The sequence below is a fragment of the Fukomys damarensis genome, unplaced genomic scaffold, assembly GCF_012274545.1.
Source record: "Fukomys damarensis isolate Sample0158 unplaced genomic scaffold, DMR_v1.0_HiC HiC_scaffold_28, whole genome shotgun sequence".
In the NCBI taxonomy this organism is placed as follows: Eukaryota; Metazoa; Chordata; class Mammalia; order Rodentia; family Bathyergidae; genus Fukomys; species Fukomys damarensis.
The window spans coordinates 33,453,188-33,472,554 of NW_022900940.1; the positions used below are offsets into that span (position 1 = coordinate 33,453,188).

General features: G+C 34.2%; 2 protein-coding genes across 5 annotated transcripts in view; one reads left to right on the forward strand and one right to left on the reverse strand.

The window, feature by feature from the left end:
• LOC104854315 (immunoglobulin-binding protein 1) overlaps positions 1 to 19,367 on the forward strand; it is a 563,742-nt gene that overhangs the window by 512,523 nt on the left and 31,852 nt on the right. The window contains exon 6 of one of the 4 annotated variants that reach the window (XR_004514652.1): positions 3,036 to 3,146. The exons of 1 other annotated variant lie outside the window; for it this stretch is intronic. The gene's annotated coding sequence lies outside the window, so the exon portion shown is untranslated. Of the gene's footprint in view, positions 1 to 3,035; positions 3,147 to 13,723; positions 13,815 to 19,367 lie in introns of those variants that run through there. 2 more of the 4 variants (XR_778057.1, XR_778056.3) reach the window with 2 other exon arrangements.
• Kcnh8 (potassium voltage-gated channel subfamily H member 8) overlaps positions 1 to 19,367 on the reverse strand; it is a 318,111-nt gene that overhangs the window by 287,710 nt on the left and 11,034 nt on the right. The window lies entirely within an intron of this gene.

The window sequence follows — 19,367 nt, forward strand, 5'->3', positions numbered from 1 at the left end:
TTTTTTATGACATTTGCGTTTTCTCCTGTTTTTTCATGAATTCCTATCAGTCTTATGTTATTTTTCTTTGTATCATCTAGGAGTTGTTGGATTGATTTCTCATGATCCCTTACTGTTTTTAAGAGACCTCTTTTTTTCACGGTCACTGTCTGTGATCCTATCTTCTATATCTGAAATTCTATCTTCAAAATCTTTTATTCTGTTTCGTACACTTTCAATAGAGTTTTTAATCTCCTGGATATCTGTTTGAATCTGTTTTATGGATTCCATTTCTTTCCTCTGTTGGGCATTCATTGTTTCCATTTCTTTCTTATGCTGAGTCTTTATGGCTTCTATCATAGTCTTGAGCTCATCTATTTTTTTGTCAGTTTCTGCTCTAGAGTCTCGAATCATGACTTCCATTTTGCTCATCATCTCTCTGGTTAGCTGGGAAATTATTTCTGATTTGAATTTTTCTAGAGCCTGATTGATCAATTTTGTTACCTCCTGTGCTATGGGTCCAGGGAGTCCTGTTGGTTCACTATCAGACTTTTCATCCTCATTTGTCCTACTATTTGCTATTGGTGAACTGGATATTTGTTTTTGTGTCTTGCTTAAGTGTTTTCTCATTTTTATTTTTATTGTTGGGTTGTCCTTCTTTAATTTCTGGGTATTACTTAAATCTTCCTAATATAGTTGCGTTTTAGCTTTTGAGTTTCTAATGACTCATAGACATTCTCGTTTTCATAATATCAGAGAAAACAACTCTTTAAATCAATCACCACTCTTTGTCCCAATTGATACATTCAGCAGCCCAATAGGATCAGGCACAGCTTGCAAACTGACCACTTGTGGTAATCATTAATGCATCACCTTTAACTCATGTGAATTAAATTAATTTCAAGAAGCAGCCCATAGTATGTTTGCAGTGAATATGCTTTTCAATATAGCATCTTTACCATTTAGGATGGGGGATTAGACTTAAAATGAGAGGGTTAGATAAGTGAAAGATTTAGAGCAGGTTTGAAGTGAATCCAGAGGTTGTAGAATTACCTTACTATCTTTACAAAGCTATTAGCTTCAGGGGGCATAGAGAGAGTGCAGGAATAAGGACAAGAATATATCCCCTTAACAATAACAGGTGCTTGCCTTCCCTTGAAGGTACAGATCTATGAGCGAGGTAAAATGACTGGAGAAAAGAACATAAAGAGAAACCCCTCCTAAAAACAAAAAATAATAAAAGAAGAAGTCTGAGTTAGTGCGGGAGCTGGAATAAAAAGGGAGATGAGGGACAATATGGTGGAGCAAGAGACTGAGTTGGAGAGAGAGGACAGAAAAAAGAAAGAAATTTTAGGGTGGAATGAGGAAAAGAAAAAAGAGAGAGAAAAAAAAATTTGAAGAGCCTCTTTCAGACTGTCTCTGTTCTCATATTATACCACATGTACAGCCATATGCAGAATTGAATCCCCTGGTCTCAGCTAGCCAATGGCAGTTCCCCACGACTGAGACTGAACACAGTCTACAAGGCCTAACTTGAGTTTCCCTACCCTCAGGGTTGAACTCCACTCAGTTCTATTACAGGTTTCCCCTGCCCTTTCTTTAAAGATGTTCAAAGTTGGGAGCTCAGAAAACTACCCTTCATGAGAACCTATGCCTCTGCAGAGTTGGTCTAAGGACTGGCCCAATCAGGAGGTTTGAGAACGGGGTGGGGGTGTGGTGGGAAGGTCGTGGGGGTGTTTCAAGGGTGCCCTTGTGGCTACCTTCCTTACTGGGTCTGTTGTCGTGCAGTCCAGGAGGTCGCACACCCACAGGGTGATCTCAGGCAGGCAGGCAGCTGAAGAGACCCTCTCCGGGTCCTTGGGTCCTTGCTGGGTCTGTGTCACACAGTCCAGGAGGTCGCGCACCCGCCGGGTGATCTCAGGCAGGCAGGCAGCTCAAGTTCAATATTCTTAATGCTAAAACCAATCTTCAATTTTGACAGCTTTTGTTAATCCAGTGATGAATAGAAAACAGTTCAACAGTGGCTTTCATAATTGTTTTGGTAAAGAGCATGGCTCTGGGAATACTTTGAAATACATACTTCGAGATTCTTTTAGATCTGATTGGAAAAGCCTGCCTCAGCTCTGCGAGCAAATGTAGTTCTTATCAGGCTACTTTTACGAAGCTCTAAAAATAGAGTTAAATAGTCAATTTTACAGTGTTTTATTTTACCCTGTCCTAACATATTTTTCCAAACATTTCAGTAAACAAGATTGATTTTGAAGAACAGCCATGATTTTAACTTTGTCCAATATTAAGCAGTTTACCAAGAAACTTAAGAAAATTTCTCGGTAAAAAGTTTGTCCAATTTGCCTATGTATCGCATTCTGGCCATATTTAAAAGTATCAATCAGAAAAAAAATCCCTGTTTTGAGTTGTATTAAATAATTGTTCTGTTAGCAGGATGTCTATTGGTAGAAGCCATTTCTCTTTCCACTCAACTCCACTGCAAAACCATCACGAATGCCATTGTCCTTTTGTACATCCTGATGGTGTCCTTTACTGTGAGTAGAGATGAGAATAATATGTATGGACAGAGCCTTCTCTTTTATCTAGAACCTTGGTATCTTTGAGCAAACATTCATTCCCCTTATTTGCCTATGGCTTTGCTTCAATTATAATATCTAGTATTTTATCTTTCTCACACTAACAAAAAGAATGGCTTTCTTGATATTGCTAATACTATCTTACTCTCTTAAATTTGCTAAAGATCTCTAAATATTTAATATATTTAATTTGGGGGTCTCATGAAATTTGTTCATAAAATACCCATCAAATCTTCCTAAGACCCTGAGATGAATGAAGCACAATGTTTTTTCTTTTAAATAAAATGTATACTAGAAGTATTTGAGTGTTTACTGAACTTTCATCTTGGAGAGCAAGAACTCCAACAAAAGCAGGCCACAAAGCTCAGTTCAAAAGTTGTTTCTATACTTGGTAATTGAAGAAGATTACTATAAATTATTGATTAAGTGATATATATAGCTATCAGTTGTTCCTCTGAATTCCATCCTTAGGTTTGTTACAGAACACAGCGAAGGATGATAACTGATGTTCTTAATGTTTACACTAAGCTCCATTAAAATAGATACTGGATGGCCAAGAAGGTTAAAATATTATCGTCACAGTTTTAACGGTAAATACAATATTTTGTCTCTATTACTACAATGGATAATTTATATATTTGATAAACACTACACATACATACATTTAGCAAACCTGCAGAAAGCAAATAATTAACATTGTCTCAGCCCAAGTGAAAACCAGAACAACAAGCCAACAATTTACAAAGAGCAAGCTCTCTATAAACTCTCAACATTTGGGGTGAAGAATATTTCAGAGAAGTGAAAGCATTAAAAACATATATTCTTAGGCTGAAGTAGGAGATTCACCAGTAAGACCCTATCTCAACATAAAAATAATAAAAGATGTCTGGGGATGTAGCTAAGTGGAAAAGTCCGTGGTTCAATACCCAGTATTGGAAAAAAAAGAGTATTCTTCCTCAACGATGCCTCTCAAGTTCCCCTCTATCTTCCAAGTTTAAATTTACTTATCTGGTTTGGGTCCCTGGATGCAATAAACACAATACCTGCCTCATTTCTTTGCTTCAACTGTCTTGCTTCTCCTAATCCATTTAACTCCATTGCTAGAGTAAATTTTTTAAAGCAAGTCTCTGATTTTACCAGCCTAACACTTTGTAATACCTTGTCTACTCAGTAACATGCTGCCAACATTACCCGGCACACAATCCAAATTCCCATTCCACTCTTCCTGGAATTTGTCCCTACTGTTTGCCTTTAAGAAAGCTTTGTCCAGTAAGACCCACTGGAGCACCACATTCCCTTCCTACTTAACAAATTCTACTTAGATTTCAAGTCTCAGTCTAGATGATCCTCTCTCCTCCCATTCTCCTTACCTAGCAGCATTCTCATTTGTTCACTCATAGTCCTTGTGGCTAGTTTGTGGATTATCTTTTCATTCTACGGTTTCTTCTTCATGTTAATCTGGCCTCTGTTACTGGAGTGTGAATGTCTTATAGACAGCAAAGATTCATTCTTCTGCTTCAATTGCCTTTTGAACAGTGTGCAACTCAACGATTCATAAAAATGATTAAAGTAATGATTGAAGTATTGAGCCAGAGACTAAGGTTTAGGGAACTGAAAGAGCAAATCAACTCTTTATACTCTGTTAACAGTTTTTTTTTGTTGTTGTTGTTTTTCTGGTACTGGGTATCGAACTCAGGACTTTGTGCTTTTGAGGCAGGTGCATTGCCACTAAGCTAAATCCCCGGCCCTTCTGCTCATAGTTTTTAAAAGTAATTTTTTAAATGACCACAGATTTCTGTTCTCCAAAGGTACAACAATGAAAAATCTCCATCTACAAGATTTAATACAAATTAATGAATTAATTTATTTCAAAGAAGTATCAATTTTAAATCTTATTAATAATAATCAACCACACCCAATTACTCTACTTACTTTCCTATGATATGCGGAGTACTAAGTGACAAAAATTAATTTTGATAAATGAACAAAGAAGTGAGTAGGTAATATTTGAAGCAATCATTTCACTGACTAGTATTTAGAAGAAAAAAGTGAAACAGAACATCACCTTTAATATATAATGACATGTTCAAATTCAGTAGCTAGAAGTGTGGCAAAAACTAAATTAATTATGTCAGAAGATGGATGACTTCCCATTAACTGCATTTTAAAATAATGTTAAGATTATATTAATTATGAAGGCTTTTCATTTTAATTTTCTATAAACAGAAGAGGTTAAGTCAATTTTATGTACTTCAAAGGCTTTTTAAGCAGGCTGCTGCACTGACACGTGAATAATTAGAATAATAAAATGAATTTACTTTTAAAAATGACTTTTTTCTGTACAACAACAGATCCTCTCTTTTTTACTCTTGCTCTCTTTCTTCGTGTTTATAAGTAATATGTATGCAAACATACATGCATTTATATATATGAGTAATAAAATGTATTTAAAAGATAATAAACATTACACATTGAGGTATTTGTCTAATTCAAACCACAGAAAGGAGATACTATCCACCAAATGTGAATTAAAAGATAATACAAGTTAATTTCTATTTTTATTAACCAAGATATGTCCTAGATATATCAGTTTGCAATCCGTCCTCATTGCTTCTGGATTCCTTAGTTGCAAATTTGCCTAGTCATTGAAATTGATTTGTGACCACAAAATCAATATTTGTGGAGACTGTGCGGTTATTTGAGGACCTGCATGGAGCACTGGGTTGCATGAGTCACCTGACATATTTGTACCCGGTTGAACTCAGCCGTGTCCTGCCTCCCCCTTTCAGTTCTCCCTGTAAGCAGCGTGCTTTTTGTGGACTATGTAGTACTGTGTTTTTCATATTTTCATGCTTTTTGTTGGTAATTTTGCTATTTCAATTGACTGCCAAGTATAGTGCTGAAATACTGTGCCTTTTGGAGAAAATACATGTGTTCAATAAGCTTTCTTCAAGTGTGAGTTATAGGTTTTAAGTTCAATGTTAAACTTGCTTTTACTAAAAATGCACATAAAACAGGCTATGTATTGATCAGTTAATAAAAGTTGTTGAGAGAAATGCTCACAGGGACCTAACCCTTTCTGTCTCCTAGGATAAATGGTTCAGTATATACAAATCTAGTGTTCATAAAATTTTATTGAGCATTACTTATGCAAATGAAAATCAGCTGTGTATCAGACACACATCCTTCTCAAACTGAATATGTCCCAGTCAACTGAGAAAATCTAAGTAAAAAGAAGAATATTTTTCTATTACTTCTCTGATAACTTTAAAAATAGAACATAATCCTAAAGTAATCTTAGGAAAGACTTTGCCACGTTCAAAGCAGCAACCAACTGCAATCTCAGTATTTTCAAGTCTTTCCAATGCTTTTCATCCTCTTATTTAAACTAGAAAGGTCTCTGTAGTATGGGAATGCTCTCCTGATGCCTGTGGAGCCCCATGCCGTGTAGCTGTGTATTTGCAATAGAATATGTGCACAGTACAGAAAATGCCTCCAGCCTAAAGAACTCCTTGAAATTATGTTCTAGAGTTTTGTTAAAATAAATGAGGTTGCTTTCATCTATCATTTATGAAAAACATTCTCTCTTAATCATGGGATAATAGAGAAAATGTAGTCCTAAAAATTCATCGTGATTTAAGTCATTTATCAAACTAAATAGTTTAATTAAGTCATTAATCAGCTGACCTCTTCTAATCGTCATAACTTGCTGCATATCACATCCCCTTCCCTCGTCTCCGGTCTTGCTCACTTCTCCATTGGATGTGCCATTGCTAGTTTGACCTCTTTATGTAAGACTTGGTTTAAAGGTCACATTTTAAAAAGTATTTTTCTAGCCATCGTTGATAAAGAAAAAGTTCTATCACTTCAGTTATACTCCACGTCTTTTTATTTTTCTTATATTTTCTTAATGTCAATCAGCCCTCTTTGGACTGATTTCATTCATGATTTCCTTTTGTGCATTATTTAGTATTATTTTGAAACAAGCTAATGTATCTAAATTGGTGGTGAACTCCCACACAGCTGCTGAAAATTCAATAGTTGAAGAAAATGCCTAACACGAAGTTGGAGTACCATATGAGAACTTGGACTTGAAATCAATACACATAACTCACAGGTTTATTTTTCGCTATAAAATATCACAGAAAATATTATGAGAACCAATTTACACTCTGCCTTTACACTTAAGTGGATACATATATAATCAACAGAGGAGAAAAGATGACAAACTAAATTTCATTTTCTTTCTTTGTTTCCTTTCTTTCTTTCTCTCTGTCTCAGAGATTGAACTCAGGACCTTGCACTTTTGAGGCAGGTGGCAGCACCACTGAGCTAAATCCCCAGCCCATTGAAGGTGTGAAAAGAAAGTGATTTGACCGGATTTCCAGAAGAACTTCACAACGTGTATAATGATTAGTCTTTATATTCTTCATAGAGTTTACAGAAAATATAACCATAAAATAACATCTCAATTATTCAGAGTCACATAAAGTATAACACTGCTATTTTACATAACACTTTGAAACAAAAGAATTAATATGAAAAAGTATCACCAATAAAATTACAAAAGAATTACTGTGCATGTTTCAATAAGTGACATCATAGGGAAATGTGTAAATGTGAACAGGCTGCTGCTAATTTACTATATGTAGGTAAAGCTATCATCAAAGGTTTGGAAGAAAATGTATGTCCCTGTGAGATAATGACCTTTGAAACTGACGGCATTCCAACTAGAGTAAAGAGGGCAATTAACCATGTAGAAGAAACAAGACAAAAACACTTCACCATGTGTAATTGATTAAGGATTCTATATAATAAAATATAAAATTGTTGGTGTCCAATTCAAAGGGGCACCTTCCTTTCATTTATAGAGATTTTAATTAAGAAAAACAATTATAGATGAATTCAAATATTCCTTTCTCAAGAAGCAGATACAAATTTCTTACTATACAAAAATCAGAACAGTTTGAATTATATGGATCTTTCCATTATAATACTCTCCAGATTTTAATTTTGACAACAACATCTCCTATGCTGCACATAAATATATAATATAGTTGGTGAATATAAGTAACAAAACTTCTTTTTAAAATGTTTTTATTATAGCAGACCTATGTCCAAGTCATGGGCTGCAGGGAGAACACACATGCAACCTGCTTCTGTGAATCTAGTCACCTCTGAACATAGAAAAGCTACAGTAACAATTCTAGACAATAAGGAATTTTTAGGTCCATTATAAACGTACAGGACCACCATCATATGTACATTTGAAATGGGATTATGTGATGCATGATTGTATAAACCCCATACACAAATATATAACATATATAGTACTATATGTATATATAATACATAACTTTACACCTTATTCAATATATTTGCCTTCATCTTTCATTTATTCTTTCAGTTAACTTAACATAGACATTTTCTTTCTCTTAAATATGATATATCCTCAGAGACAAGTAGCTAGGAGACATTTAGCAGGAAATTGAATGAGAGGAATTAAAAAACAAACAAAAAAGCCTTTTATGGAGGGATATAGCTCAAAGGTAGAACATGCGCTAAGTGTGTTCAAGGCCCTAAGTTTAATTCCTAGACCACTCCTTCAAAAAAGACTTATTATAAAATCAAGAAGATTGATAGGTGAAGAGTACTTTCTACAACCACAAAAGATCTCAGCCCTAAGTCTGAAATATGACTCTTGTTTTTTCAGATAGGACAAGTTGCTTAATTTCTCCATACTTTAATTTCTTCATTTGTAAATAGAAGTGAGAATAATATCTTATAAAATTGTACAAATTAAATCAGATTATGCTTAGCAGAGAGATTGGTATTTCCAAGTACAATTTTTAGAAAGCTAATCTAGGTACTAAGAGGTCCCAAAACTTAAAATAACTTGCTCTTTTTTAACTTACCCAGCTAAGGAAGGTGTCAAAGAATTCCTATTACCGTGAAATAAGAGATATCAGAAAAAAATTTTTTTTGGTTAGAAAATCCAGAAGCCTTTCCTACTCTCCCCTTCATGCCCAAGATGGGGAATTGGTGCACTCAGATAGGATTACACTACTGTCACACTGAGTGCAAACGCTGTCATGTTCTACGTACATTCGAACTGGAGATCCTCGACAACTGAGAGAGCAGAAAAAACAACCACTTAACCCACACCAACTTAGCAAAACTACATGTAATTTATTTTTCTGGTATTCAAAACCAAACTCAGCTTCTTACTTTATCGACAACTCAGAGTTAATGTCTCATGTTGAGTTAATGGGGTATTTCTCATGTTATCTAAAAACTTAAGAGAGTAACAATTAGCATTTTTCCTTGCCCCCCTCAAAAAATGTCACAGGTACTAATTTAAAAATACACAGTAAGTCATTTAAGTGAATCTAGTAATCAGAGAAGCAGAGCTGTCCTTTATGACATCGTATTTCTGATAGGTTCATTTATTTATAGATTTAAGCTACTGAATGTCTACTTGAATATTAAAGAAGAATTTAAGAAAAGAAAATGTATCACTACCTTTGCATCAACCTTCAACACATGACAACTTGAAAAATAGGTTGCAGGCAAGGATCATTCGTTTTCTTTTCCCCCGAAACTTAGAAATAGCCACTGAGGAATAAATATATATTTCTTAGACACTGAGAAATAGATATATAGAAATGAACAAATAGAAACAAAATATAAGCTATATTCTCCAAGGGATCTAATTTAACCTAGAAAACAGTAAGTCAGAAAGGAACTTTCTCAGAAAGTAACAAACAAAATCATCCTGATTTTTACAAACATGATGACTTATTTGATGAGATGTTGACTGCAGTGATGTAAAGGTGGAGCACATAATCAGACATCTCAGATCGGAAGACATCTAATTCCTTTTCAAAACTGTGGGGCCCTAGTGAAAAACTAAGTGAGATAATATGTACGTTTTAGTAAGAAAGTATTGCATATAATCTCCTTAATGAGATTCATATTGACATTCTTTGAGAAAAATCAAAAGATACAGACATGGTCTCATTCATCAAGAGAATACTGATCCTGGATCAGCTCTGTAAGATCCACTTTAGCTAGACCAATGTATTTACGAGAGACAATTATGTGCTAAGGTTCACTGTTATATAACAGGCTAAGAAAACATATGTTTCAACTCCTACTTTTGTTGAGGTCTTAAAATATTAGGATCACAATTACCGCATTCCAAGGTTAGGAGAGTCCGCACAGAAAAGTTTTCAAGGAAATTAAACAAAAACAAGTTTCCACATTTTAAACTTTCATTCACATTGATGTTAGAAAAGAGTGGGACTGTGAAAATGGGAGGGGGTGTAAAAGATAGAGACTGGAAGGCTCGGATTTTACCTCAAGCCCAGAAAGTGAGTCTCTAGTAAAATAGTTGAAGAAGGCCCTGTAGAAATCTGAGGAAACTAATATTACCACATTCCAGTAGTAAGAGTGTCTGAACAGAATATTCCCTGTATAGTCAAGGTAACACGGGCTCATAAGAGAACTGGCTTGAAGTTGTCTAAGATTCTGACCAAGAAGGGATCCTTGCAGAGGTAAAGTGAAGCTGGAGGTGTAACCCTGGATATGCCGAGAAAGTGGAAAGAGCTGGATGGTAGAGATGAATGTGATCATCCAAGAGGGGGAACAATAGGTGATAAATCGCATGGAAGAGTGTGTGTGTGTGTGTGTGCGTGTACCTAACCACGTGCCCCTGTGTGGAATCACCTTCACCATGACTTCAAAACACAAGGCATATTTCAAATATGTAACAATCAGATGGCACAGTATCCATCTAATCAGAACTTGGCAGTGATCATTCGGCATGACTTCTAGCAGTTTTATGAGAGCAGTACATCATATACAAATATCAACTTGGCTTCAAAACGTCAATGACAACTACCACATTACTCTACTAAGCACTTTCTGCTCCTTATCTTTTCTTCCCTCCTTCAGGTTCAACCCACAAAAGCCTGAAAGAGCCTAATGAGTAGGCTGTACAATATCTGAGTAAGGAATTTTCACTGCAAGCTCTTGGGCCACACTAGGACTTCGCTGGGAGAGGGAAGAAGGTTTCGTTTTAATAGGAGATGGAAATCATGACTATTTTATAAAGATGCAGGACTAGATCTTTATTAGATGAACTCATGTTTTCTTTTTTTGCTGTTTGAGAGCTATAGAAATTAAAATATCATTTCATTATCTGACATTGACCAAAAATGTCACGGCATTTGACCTAGATTTCATCCAAGTAGAAGGAAAGGACCAGCTCCATAAAAATGGGTTTGAATAGGCATTTGGGGCAGGGGTTGAGGGTGCTGATGCAGTGAAACAGCTACAGCTATGTAATGTTTAGGTGACAGATCTGATGTTTCCAAATTTCTTTTCAGCCACAGAATTCATGCTTCAAAGGAAAAAGGATGCAAAACCTAAAGTGTAAAATAGATTCTCAGAGTTGCTCTAATCGAGGAAAGATAAAGAGTGTCAGGAAACAGAAGCGTATGCTAGGCACTAACGGTGCTGAAGGAAGGGACTTCAAAGGATAAGCCTTTGTATTTATAATTATATTTGAATTGTTTTTCTCATTTGTGAAATGAGAATTCAATAGCTCCACAAGTTTTTCTGAGGAAGCTTGTTAATGAGCCGCTGCCTTTAAACATGTCCTGAAAACTGCTACTTCTCATCTTTCTTATTTGAAAATGATTGTTAGGTGGCCGGGATGGCTCTCACACACCCCAAGGCAAGCACACACCATCTTTTTAAAGTTGCAAACATCTCCCAAGGTCCGTTGGATCTTCTGGGTTACTTCAGAATTTGTTCAAAGAAGCCATGTCAGTCTCTTCTAACTTCGGGTCCTCAGAGGACATTGTATATAACTAACAGATTAAGAAATCAAAGCTAAAATAAATAGAATAGTATTTGGTAACAAAAATTAATATACTGCTGATAAGTACATGTACCAGTTTGGACGGCTATCAACAGAAGGGTGTTGAACAAAACGGTCAACCTCAGAAGCCATTTACTTCATGATTCTATTTATATAATGTTTTGAAATTACAAAATTATACAAATGAAGACCAAATTAATGATTGCCAAGGGTGAACAAGATAGCTATGACTATGAAAAGAATCACATGAATAGTAAATAAACACCCCCCCACACACAAACACAAATAAGCACAGAGCTAAATGCACACACACAAATAAGAACAAAAAAAATTAGTGAAGTCATAAAACAGTGGACAAGGTGTTTCAATCCTAATTTCCTGGTTATAATATTGCACTATAAATAACAAGAGGATGAGTTCGGTCCCCAGCACCCCCCCACAAGTAAACAAGAGGCTACCTCTGGGGAAAACTGGATGGTAGTATATAAAATGGTTCTGCATTATATCTTATACTTCATGTGAACCTACAATTGCCTACAAAAGTTAGAATGGAAAACCATTAGAATTTGGATACACAGATCTCCATTTAATTTTGTAGTTCTCATGCTTGAACATCTTCACTGATAAGATGATACTGATTTGTAAGAAACCCCAGAACAGTAATGTAGGAATACCGTGTGTTGAGGGAGAGAGTGGGATTGCACTCTGTAGACTGATTTTAAAATAAGAAACCTCAGTAAGTGATCTTTCCTGTTGCAGGAAAAGTTTTGGACTTACGAAATGATCCACATTAAAAAAATGGAAAAATCTTACAGATTTTTGGACTCATAAAAAGAAATAAGTTGAATAAGCTATAATACATCTACATTAGGAGAAGCAACATTGCCTCCTGAATGTTTATGAGGTTTCCGTGATGCAAATCTTCTCAGTTCCCCCACACAACCCTTTCTGATAGCAATATGATGTGATTTAAAAACACAGACTTGACAATTAGGGCAACTGGCCCCAATTCTGTATGTGTCGGTCTTCTCCTCAGTGACCACAAACCAATACGCAATTTCTTTATCTTCCGAGTGAAGATAAAATTTCTGCCATGTCCGTCCCATGGTGTTATGAAGAACAAATCAAAATGCTGCTTGTAACAGAGAACATTGCAAACATATCACATTATCTAGCAAATGCAGGAGCTGGGTATAATCGACAGGGTCATTTTCAGCTGACTTTCAGGATCGGAGCTCAGTTGCTTTAAGCAGAGCTTCTGCCTTGGTACATCAGGTCACGGGGTCTGGTTTTTGTGTTTGTTTTGTTTTGTTTTGTTTTTGTTACCTTGTGTCAGATAACATCGACAGCTTTGTTGTAGAAATAGAGTAGGTAAACTATGGTGGGCCTAAATCTATAAATGTTGCTTTAAGAATAACATTTGCTTTAAAAATCCCCGTTGCTATTTGTGTTCAGTCTAGAGGTTTAGATTGCAGGCCAGCGCCAATCTTTACTTGACTTTTGAAGAAAGTATTGGTTTTCTTATTGGTGTGCTCATCCTTATCGATGTGTCTATTACTGAAAAACATTCCAGCAAGATGATTTAACCAAAATCTGTTCCATATAACTAGAAAAGTCTTTCATTTCATGAAAACCTTCGACGAGGCAGGCAATTGTTTTTTGCAAGTTCCAGTCAACGCTTATTTAAAATTCTAAACATTTACTAGCGACCATACCAAGGGCAAAAGCACACACCGCCTAAGTTTAAGGTTCCTTCAAAAATAGTCTGACTGTATGAGAAAACATGCAAAAGTGTGTTTTTTTTGTGCCTGCAGTTTTCCATTATTTTGAAATATTAGGGCCTCTTTTTTGTTTTTTAATATTTCACAAGTAGCATCATAGATTTTCTACCCTATGGTATTCATATTAATATTCATATTTCATATGAGAAGATAAAACGGCCATTTCAAGATATACAGTGATCATTTCACAAAGAAAATCAACATGGCTAATATTTTTTCATGCACTTTAAGTATGTAAAACACTTTATTATGCCCTACCCAAAAGATAGCAATAATAAGGCATATGTGATAGATTTTGTCACTGACTCCAATTCTTCTTTAACATAAAACTTTCAGTGCCCAGTTACAGTGGGAGGAGCATCATTCCCCTATCTACACTTGTCTGTGTGACCTACTTTAACCAATACAATATAAACAAACAAGACACAAGTGTAGTCTTGAAAATCACTGGCTACTGGATTCATTTTGTTCTCTTTCTGCTGTCACCATAGGACTGTGCTCAGACCAGCATATCAGGGTAGTCATCTGGAACAGAAATGCCCAGAGAAGTTTCTGCAGACAGACAAGCCATCACAGGACAGAACCTCCACACAATCCGCACATGTATCAGGGGGCCCAGCCAAGATCCCAGAGTACTCCAGCTAACCCCCATGTGAGCTATTAGAACCAGTACATAGCTAAAGCAACAAGCAAGTCTGCACTATCCATAAAACAAAATCAGCATTAGCTTTACTCTGATTTTACTTTTAAGATGATCACTTTCAATTAATTTTAATTATCTTTAATTGTTCATTTCACTTGCTTCTCGAGTCTCCTATACTCAATGAACTGGCTTCACAAAACTAAAAATGGACCAGAAAAGGATGCTTATGAAGAAGCTGAGAGACAAACAGGTTGAAAGCAGGGTGTAATTCCTAGAGATGTAGTTATAGATCTGCTTTTTTCTCCATCAAGGCAGAATGTACTTTTACAGATTTGTTAAAGTATAATTCACATTAAATAAGCTGCATATTGAGGGTGTACTATTTGATAAGTTTGACAGATGTACTCACCCCAGACACTATCAGCACAAAGACAGTGATCATATACATCCTTCATCCTCACAGCTTTTCAAGCCTACTTCATTGCTAAGCAACTAGCGATGGGCCAGAAGCATTTTAAATTTAAGTTGGTGTGATGCTTTTCTACACTTAGCTTAGAAACTTTTCTAACATTATCAAACTTCTTGGTTTCCAACATAGCTCTCAAGTCTCCAACACTAGTGATTATGAGCCCTAAGGTTAAAAGAATTGTTTGAATTTTTTTTCTAACAAGGAAGGTAGGTAAATTACTAAATACTATTTCCACAGATATTGTTTATTAAATATTGCCACTTTGCAATTTTCCAGACTGTGTTTCACTGATGGTGTTTTCTTAAGAGCATAAAAATACTTGGTTAGTATATTTTATTACAGTCAAGCATTGAGGTCCTAGGTCATAAATTTAGTTACTTACCATCTAGATCCTTTTTTATTTTGCTATTTATTAAATACAACCTGTTGTTGTCAAAATCATGTGTATACACTCCAGGTTCATTATTTGTAAAGCATGTGATTTTGACAATTTATTCACCCTTTTGGGGCTTCGATTCTTTTTTTTTTTAATTGAGTTTATTGGTACAAACTAGGTATACAATACAGTTATATCATTCATCATTGGGATTCTGTACCTTTATATAATAGGTCTTGATTCTCATTTTTTCCCCTTGTTCCTGCCCTCCCTTCACCCCCCCTCCCCATTTACAAACACTTTATTTCCATTTTTTCAGTTTCTCATATTTTTTTCCTCTCCCTTATTACCTTTCCCCCACCCTTCCCACTTTCCCTACAAGGGGCTTCAATTCTTTATCCATAAATTAGAAATAAAAACATCAAGTGTTGTAAAGATGAAATAAATCAAGCTAGATGAAAAGACCAAGTGTATGAGGTTCATGGTTGCTCTTACTAAATGTCAGTTGTCTTCCCTTTTCTTTCTGGCAAAGCAAAAGCAGAGTAAAGTTGAAGGAAGAGAGTGGTTAACTGCAATTTAAAGGCAGGAAGAAGAGCCCAGCCTTTTGTAATCACAATGGGATAAAAGACAGCCTCTCCAGGATCCTCTATTCGTTGCCTGTCAAGTGAGGACAATAAATACATAGAAGAATAATAGAGACACAAGTCATTTTGATTTCAGGATGTCTAACTCATCAAAATCTGAGATATCAAGCAGGGTTATACATCTGTTGGATCTTTGTTCTAATATTTGTATTACCAAAACAGTGTGACAATTTTCTTCAGAAAATATCATGAATACTAAATTATTTTAATAGACTAATTTTAGGTAATTTGATTTTAGGAACCTGAGTGAAGCCAAAAGTTGTGCCAAATTCAAACAGCTGTGAAAAGCTTTTTATAAAGTAAGCATAAAATACAGTGGGAAGGAAGTCCTTTGAGAAAGTAGTTGTTAAAGAATAAAAAATAATGTAGTTTTATAAAAAAATTACTTCTTTATTGTTGATCTATTTCATTATACTGAACTTATTTTTTTTCCATGTTCAGAAACTTGAGATTATTTCTTTTAATATATATATTATATACATATATAAGTATATATTGCATATTATAGGCCGGGCATGGTGGTGCACGCCTGTAATCCTAGCACTCGGGAGGCTGAGGCAGGAGGATTGCTGTGAGTTCGAGACCAGCCTGGACTACATAGTGAGTTCCAGGTCAGTCTCAACTACATAGTGAGACCCTGTCTCAAAAATCAAAAACAAAAACAAAATTACATATTTATATATGTGTGTGTGTGTATTCAAGAAATAATTCACCAGAAAACAAAAACAATATTTTCATTATACGCTCACACACTAAAGTCATGATCTTAGCTATATCTGTCTCTTGTATTATTCTAAAAACTTTATTTTCGATAGCAATATTATTTACAATTTCTATCAATCAGCCTGTAGTTTTCCTCCTCAGAGCATTTTGTGATTAACTTGAAATTGCTGATATCTTCAATCAACTCTTCATTGTGGATCATAAAAATTTTAATGTAAAAGTTTTTTGTAGTTGCTGAAATAACTTTTAAGCATATATCAAGCTTAGTTGGACAGAGGATATTCTCAAGTTTATTTTGCCCCAAATTGTGCTATTTTGACATTATTATCTATTTTATTTATGTTAAAAAGTGTAATTATTTTAGTCTAAATATTTCATTATCCTCTCATTTTGCACCATTCACAGTAATTACCTTAAAACATTTTCATAATACATTTATCACAAAAGAGGTCTATAAAATCTTTTTAGTATTGTGACAAATTTACATGCTACATAATCAACACAAAATAAATTCATCCAGAAAAAGCAAAAATTCCATCAAAATATTCTTCCAAGTTGAAATATTTAAAAGGAAGAGTAAAGAATCCAAATTTAAATCTAGTTCACAATTTATTATTGTTTAATTTTTCTCCCTTATCTAGTGATATATTTCAAAGCCTACCTGTCTGCAAGATTTGTTTAAAATAATTATTGACAAAAATGATTGAAGTTTTTAGTATTCTGTTATTAAATGATACAAGTAAGTATAGTTAAATAATATCATAAAAGACAATAAAAAAGCTCACTTAGAAGACATTAAAAACTCTGATACTTGGCGTTGTTTATACACTGAGACTCAGACATTTTAAAATCCTGACTGATGACAGGCAGAAAAAAGAGAAACTATGCATTGCCATGGCAAATATTTGTCTGCATTTAACATCATAGATCATTTAGTGTAATTACTGTAACCAATTCCTCATACATAAACATATTTGATAATTTTGACCACTCAGCTTCTATAATAATTGATGGGACATTATATCATTTTTGGAAACAAAATTGAAGTACATATATAATACACAAAGTCCAAGAACATTTCTGCTTCATAGATTTTATAAATTTAATGACATTGTCTTTACTATGACACTGTGCTCTACGAAAATTTGTATGTCCTGCCATCACAAAAATTAGTAACTTTTTATCTTTAACTGAATGTACAGTAGTGTAATTTACCTTCTACAAAATGAACTTTGAAAAGCTTTACTAAATTTAATTGATTTTCTACTAGAAATCTTAATAGCATTGATACCTACTAAATTCTTCTATTAATGAAACAATGCATTAACCATTATTGCATCATTTTTTCCTACATGCACAAGAAATGTCAGAAATCAAAGATGAACAAAATTTTCAACAAATGTTCAACAAATTGGGCTGGGATTTAGCTCAGTGTTGCCTCAGCCTGCCTTGCAAGTACAAGGTCCTGAGTTCAAGCGTAAGGTCTCGAGTTCAATCCCAGTACCAAAAAAAAAAAAAAAGTCCCAGTACAAAAAAAAAAAAAAAAGGTTCAAGAAATTTTCAAGGAAAAAAATGGGTAAAAACACTGGATAAATTATAAAATTATTTGTGTAGTCATTTAATATAGTTGGAGAAAACTGCCCCAAATGGGTATTTTCTTCCAATTGTACATTCATCATCAACTTTCTTAAGAAATGAAAATTTAATCCTTCCTTAAATACATTTTTCATTTCTCTGAGTTCACTATGCCAAAGGGTTTATTGTAAAAATAAAAAAACAATTAAATAGCAACAGTGTGAATATATTCCATATGTATTTAAACTATAATTTTCCATAATTTCTACTTCCTTTTCTAACTATGGCCTAGTATCTTCACACCTCCTATAGGTAATAGTATCACTGGGTGAGCAATTTTCATGTTGCTCTAGGAAAGGAGACATAGGTATAGATGTAGAGATAGACAATTTGTATCTGGAAAAGGTTAGGATAAAAATATATGCTATTGCTAAGTATCATTGTATTCATTACACAGGCAGCTGAAACAGCATTAGAAAACTATAAGTAACTGGAGATCTACCAATCAATCTTGGCTCTTTTAATGCAATTATTAAGAGTACTTCATTAAAATATGAAAAAAAAACTGGCACAAATGCTTGACCAGGTAAGATTCAGTTATATGCATCACAAACACGGATATGTGTTGCCCCCAACAAAATTCAGTAATGCTCATGAACAAAAAGAAAATATATAGGTCATTATTACATATACTATATATTAAATACATATAAACACTCTATGTCTGTATATGCATGTATATATATGCATGTAGAGAGAGATGTGTAATTTTATTGAAAAAATGCAAATATAGGTTAATATTATGAAATCTGTTGAATTAATTGTACCAATTACTTTGATAATAAGCAAAGAATTCTTTAGATGATAAGAAAGAAATTGGTAAAAGTGCTTAACAAAATGGGAATACATGACAAAACTCTTAATGAAGTAGAAATACATAATATTCATCCTCCCTTCTAAGTCAGAAAATACATATAGAAAAACAGCAAAACAATTTAAAATTAATCAAGTTAGAAACAAGAAGGGTTTTCTTTATGGCCACTATTTTTAAACATTTGTCTTAAAATAACAAAGCAATTTTATGAAAAAATTTTATTATTAAGACCAATAGTATTTCTTACCTGAAAACCTCAAGAAACAAACTTCAGAATTATTGTACAAAGTAGGAAAAAGTCAGAAAGCTAAATGGTTAAAAAATAATAACATATAGAAGTCAATAAACAAAGCTGATTAAATTTAAGAATAAACAAAGCTGATTAAATTTGAGAACCAGTGAAAGAAAGATTCTATTTCACACAGCTCTTGAAAAGATAAATTTAGCAGGAACAAAATCAACAGAAAATACCTGAGTTTATTGAGAACCTTCCAAAACTATGCAAATAATACAAATTCATAGCAAGTTCCTAGATGTGGATTTCAAAATCCTAAAAGAATTGTTTTTCCTATATGACACTTCATTAAAAATACTGTTAGGATTTTTTAAACTAAATCATCTAATATTTAGGTTATTATAGACTTCTTAGTAAGTACAATTAGTCAGGAAAATTTGGGGGAAAATATTGTGGAGCGAAAAATTGAAGACAGATCATAAAGTGTTTATCATTAAAATTATAATACTGACAGATAAAAATAAAAGAGAGATAACAGAAAGTAGGGAGACAGTCTTTCTCAAAAGAGATCAAGAGATGGAGATTTTATATATGTA